The following is a 6,111-nucleotide window of genomic DNA, read 5'->3' on the forward strand; positions in this document are numbered from 1 at the left end:
ACAGTGTAGTGATTCCTAGGAGTATAAAGTTGTCACCCGATCAATAAAGATCACAAAGTTGGTTTAAAGCTGTGTCTCTTGGTGTGGTCAGCCTCTGGGCTCAGCCTGGACTCTGTCTATGCTGGGTTAGTGTTGTTCTTCCTGAGCCGGGGAGGGAGGGCCTGGCCTTGAGTTTTGCTCCCTCTGGTCTTGTGGCTTAGGTCAAGGCCAAGTCTTACCTGAGTGTTTCTGATGCTGCCTCAGCTCTTGGCAGAGATGAGGAGGCCTCCGGCAGCCATAGGAAGGAAGCTCTGTACAGGGCTCCTCTGGTAGGGCTTATAGTGGTTTGAAACCTTTTACTCCCGAGCTCCGTCCTATCATGAAGGGGCAGTGTTGTACCTGTCCCTGCTCAGCCCCTCTTCAGGATGTAGAGCTATGTAGCTCCTGTGCTTTCTGGAAAACAGTTTGACAGCCAGAGGGACTCCCTGTGCTCATTCTCCTCTTGATGTTGCTGGATTGAATGCATCAGAGCACACCATTCCACAACTGGGGCTTCCTCTGTCTGGGGCAACGCATCCAGAAAGCCATCGCAAGAGGCATTGCACATACCTTCCAAGTAGATGAGCATCCTGCATGTGTGCAGGTGAGTTGCCCCCAGTACCGCTGTGATCTTTGTTGTCCTAAGAAATGATGGCAGTGTTGTTGTTGAAGCTCCACCTGAAGACCTTTGAACAGTGAATATCGATGAAGTGAGTCCAGTGCGGTATGTGGGCATTCTTCATCAGCTAGGGACATTTGCCGCTCTCTTGTTGGGGGCTGTCTCTTACCTGGTGTGCCTGGACTTTTGACTTTGGCCACTTTGCTGCCAGCATGGGATTCTGCTCCTCTTCCTGTGGCTCATGTCAAGAAGAAAGCTGGCATTGAAGGACAGAGTGTCTTATAGACACTCTGAGTGTGGCTTATAGATTCTTCAGTTATCCTCCTGAGGTAGTATGAACTCTAGTTTTTTCTTATGAGGCTGCACATTGCTCCTAGACCCTCCTCTAGTTATTAGCTCAACCTTAATGGCTCCCCTGGAACCCTAATAGCTTCCCTCCTGGGTTTAAGGTTTAAGGTCATCTCATTGGAGAGAGATGAACATAGCAGCTGCTGGACTCTGTATGGCTTAATGCAAAAGTCTTTAAATTTTTTATGTGTATCAGTGCATTGCTCGTGTGCATTTATGTGCACCGCATTCCTACCTGGGAACCGGTGTACTTCAGAAGACCTAATCAGCTGGAGAGATTAAGCGGTTAAGAGCACTAACTGCTCTTTTGAAGGTCATGTGTTCAAGTCCCAGCAACCACATGGCGACTCACAACCATCTCTACAGCTACAGTGTACTCACATACATAAAATAAATCTTTAAAAAAAAAAAAAACCTAATCAGATACCCTGGAACTGGAGTTACAGATGGATGTGAGCCACTGTAGATGCTGGGAACTGAATGAACCCAGGGCCTTTACAAGAAGGGCAAGTGCTTGGACTGGGACTGGGCTGTGGTGGCGCACGCCTTTAATCCCAGCACTTGGGAGGCAGAGGCAGGCGGATTTCTGAGTTCAAGGCCAGCCTGGTCTACAAAGTTCCTGGATAGCCAGGGCTACACAGAGAAACCCTGTCTCAAAAGATCCAAAGAAAAAAAGAAAAAAAAAGGGTGTGGGGGGAAGTGCTCCTTACTGAGCTGTCTCTCCGGAGTCTGTGCTTTTGTATTGCCTGGGCTCAGTACATAGCCAGGCGCAGATATGTTAGCAGAGCTGAGGTGGATAAGACATACCAGCCCAGGATGAAGGATTGTCAGCATTCTCTCTCTGAGGCACAGGCCTCTTGTGTAGTTTACTCTGGAGTATAATCCTACCAGTGTTTAGTGTTAAGCTTCCTGGCGGGGTCCCCTGGCTTTGGCTCAGAAGTTCCCTGTAAACTTTGCTATCGGGCCTTTTTGAAGTAGCTGTTTTCCTAATCCAGTGCTCAGGGTATAGATGTCTTTAAGTCCAGGTGAATGCTAAGGTGACATCAGTGGTGTATCTCCAGGATGGACATTCAGGATTGGAAGCCTCAAAGCCCATCTGGAGTGCGTTGGTTTACAGTGTTGGGCCAGGCGGTGGGGGCTCTAGGATGCTCCCTGGGGCCCCAGAGTACGGTCGCTGTACATCTGACCTTGGGCTCCTAGCCTACACTTTTAAAAAATACTTAATTTTATGTGAGGCTATTTTGCCTGTGTCTGGTGCCACAGGGCCCAGAGAGGGCATCAGATCCCTGGAGCTAGAGCTACAGATGGCTGTGAACTGCTATGTAGGTTCTAGGAATCGAACCTCGACAAGAGCAGCCAGTGCTCCTAACTGAGCTGAGGCATCGCTTCAGCCAATACATCAAATAAAGTATGGTTTCATATTTTACCTTAATATTTTGATGTGTGTGTGTGTAAAATCTATCTATCTATCTATCTATCTATCTATCTATCTATCATCTATCTATCTATCTATCTATCTATCTATCTATCTATCTATCTATCTATCTATCTATCTATCTACCTATCTTGCTAAAGTAAAGCAAATGCATGGGAAGTGTTTCTGAGTGCCTGGATTCTCCTGAGGGAGCACTTCTGGACTGTGGGCAAGCATTTACTGCTCCTTGAGACTGTTCTGCTATGAGACTGCTAAGACTTCCACATCCCAGGCTTACATTTTCCTATGTAGTTTATAGCAATCTTCTGTTTCCTGCAGAGAAAAGGTGGTACCTCTCAGCTCTCCAGCATCTTACTGACTACTGTAGTAGGTGCTGCCCTGTGAGGTTGGCAAGCTGGGTCAGAGCGCATCCATGGGTGGCACCCCCTTACCTGCAGCGTGGTCCTGCCCTCCAGCTTTCCTTCCTCCCTCCGCATTCCAGGTTGAAGTAAGCTCAAATGACTGTTCCTCCAAACAGGCTTTGGGTGTGAGCTCCGGTCAGACCTGGTGTCCTAAGGCCATTGCAAGGAGCACCCACTTGTGTTGAGTACACTTAGGGACTTGGCACTCTCCTGCCTGGGAGCCTGTGCCAGCCATTGCTGCTGTGCTGACTACAAGAACTCACACCCTTCCAGACCTCAGCCTGTTGAGGGAGCCGGTGACTGATTGCCACAAGTCAAATGGTGTTTGTTCAAGAGGCTGGTGGCTGCAGAAGAGAAATAGAAACATGGGCAAGAATCCCCAGAGCTGTCACGCTCCCACATACAACAGTGACTAAAGGTGGGAGCAGAGCCCGCGTGGCTGGCCTCGTGAGAGCTAAGCCGCAGTCCACCTTCCCCTCAGCATAGTGACACATAGTGCGAGTTAGACACTGCTTGCTCGTAATGGGGGCACAGGCCTGTAGGACAGGATGGAGCCAGCTCGACAAAATACAAACTCTAGGGGAAGGCTACAGACCATCTCAGCTCCCATGGTGCATCGATGCCTAAACACCGGCACTCAGCAGCTGGGTCACAGGATGACCATGCTGTTGCTGTGGGGCCATTCCTGTGCAGGAAGTTTGCAGGGAAGCCAGTGAACAGGCCCTTATCCATGGTAAATGTATCCCCAGGCCTGTGGCTTGGGAACCACCACTGACAATTGGCTCTTTTTTTTCCTTCTTCCTTCCCTCCCTTCTGTCCTTCTCCGTCTGCCTCCCTTCCTTTCTTTAAAAAACAAAAATGATAGTCTCTGTAGCCTGCAGCAATCTTTCTTCTTCAGCCTCCACAGCTGGGTTTCAAAATTGTGCTTTCTTCCCCTTGCTTGGTCACTAACTTGTTGGCCTTTCCCCTTTGTTGGTGTCATCCTGTCAGCTCTGGGTGCTTCACTGAAGCCTCCAAGACTAGGGAGATAGACCCTGGCGGCTGGATGCTTTTTTTTTTTTTAAGATTTATTTATTATGTGTTAGTACACTGTATCTGTCTTCAGGCACACCAGAAGAGGGCGTCAGAACTCATTCAGATGGTTGTGAGCCACCATGTGGTTGCTGGGATTTGATTGAACTCAGGACCTTCGGAAGGGCAGTCAGTACTCTTAACCGCTGAGCCATCTCTCAAGCCCAGCTGGGTGCTTTTTTTGTTTGTTTGTTTTGTTTTTTTGTTTTTCGAGACAGGGTTTCTCTGTGTAGTCCTGGCTGTCCTGGAACTCACTCAGTAGACCAGGCTGGCTTCAAACTCAGAAATCCGCCTACCTCTACCTCCCAAGTGCTGGGATTAAAGGCGTATGCCTCAACTGCCCCTGGCTGGGTGCTTTTTAAGGAACCCACATGCTAGGCAAGTGCCCTACCATTGAGCTACATTCCTGCCTGCTACAAGAAACAGTGTGAGGGGTCTGTGTCCTGGACAGCCCTACCAAGGCAGCCAGGGTGACTGCTGTATGGTAGCCCTGAAGGGAGAGACCCTCTACCGTTCCAACCTTTCAATGCCCAGCTGTGGGCCAGCTGCACAGGCTGCTTGATTTTATTATTATTATTATTATTATTATTATTATTATTATTATTATTATTATTATTGCACAGGCTGCTTGATTTTTTTATTATTATTATCATCATCATCATCATCATCATCATCATCATCATTATATTATCACCATCATCATTTTTTTAACTGCTTCCCTTTATAGCTATATCATGAGCTTTCTAAAAGTTTCTGGGACACAAAAGGTAGAGACTGTGTCCACCCTGAGGCCAGACTCAGCAGCAAAGAGCCCTTCTACTTGACCATATTGACAGCCCAGCAGAGGAGGGCTTATTTCTGGATACAGCAGGAATATGCTCTAATTCTTCCCAGAGGCCAGAAGTCTTTGTTAGGGTTTTACTGTGGTGAACAGACACCATGACCAAGGCAACTCTTATAAAGGACATTTAATTGGGGCTGGCTTACAGATTCAGAGGTCCAGTCCATTATCATCAAGGTGGGAGCATGGCAGCATCCAGGCAGGCAATCGTGCTGGAAGAGCTGAGAGTTCTACATCTTGTTCTGAAGGCAAACAGAAGACTGGCTTCCAGGCAGCTAGAATGAGGGTCTTAAAGCCCATGCCCACAGTGACACACTTCCTCTAACAAGGCCACACCTCCTAATAGGGCCATACTCTGGGCCAATCATACTCAAACCACCATATGGACTCTGTGTCATTCAGTAAATGTGATACATTGACTCAGGTGTCCTAACAGGCTGCAGGATCCCAAGGCCTTGCCTGAGCCGAGGCCTGGCTGTCCCCTCTCCAGTCTCTCATTCTAGGTGCCGTTGGCTTTTAGGAGCACTCTCCTGTGTATGCTACTAACATCTATGGCCTGGAGCATGTCCATACCACAGCATCCCCCACACCTTTCAGGGTAATTGTTAAAAATGTCTCCAGAGGTTGCCAGATATCCCCAGGGCTTCATTTCCCCAGGTTAGCAGCTGATGGTATTTGGACCCGAGTTTCCATCAGCCACAACCACAATCTGCACACTCAGTGTTCCTGACACATTCATGGTGTCCCTTTTTGCTGCTGAGGAATGTTCCCGCGTTTCTGTTCTGTGTGTCTCTGTGCATGGATGGATTTGCCACCAGTGATATCTGCTCTGGGTGTTCTCCGGTCCTTTGGGGTCCACCAGCACTTTTGCGGGCTCAGGAGTGGACCCACAGGGTCTGGGGGCTTGCAACCTCCGCAGGAGTCACTGCCCTGTGTCCAGCATTCCTAACCTCCTGTAGCATACATTTGCAGTAAGGAACTCTGGAGTCGGAGCCTGCTGCAGGATAGGGCAACCCACACGTTTGTTTAGCTTGACCATCAGTCCCTCTAGCTCCTGGACACAAACAGGTCCCGAGTTTGCCAACTTCATGGCAGTATCTCTTGGTTCTGAACTGTGTTCTGTACCTTTTTCCTGGGTGCCACTCACCGACAGTCACCTAGCCCTCCGGTGCCAGGCTGAGCCTGGTGCCCAGCAAAGGAGCAGGCATCACAGTCAGCAATGGGTGATTTCAGGCACTGTGCCTTGCCCACCTTGGTGTGTCCCCATTGCTCTCCTTGATTGGCCTTTGCTGATCTGCCTGCTCCATAAGAAGAGCAGAGACCTCAGGTGCCTTTGCAGAGGTTGCTGTGGGCAGAGCGGCATTGGCCTGGGTGGGGG

Source organism: Mastomys coucha, unplaced genomic scaffold (genome assembly GCF_008632895.1).
Source record: "Mastomys coucha isolate ucsf_1 unplaced genomic scaffold, UCSF_Mcou_1 pScaffold22, whole genome shotgun sequence".
Classification (NCBI taxonomy): domain Eukaryota; kingdom Metazoa; phylum Chordata; class Mammalia; order Rodentia; family Muridae; genus Mastomys; species Mastomys coucha.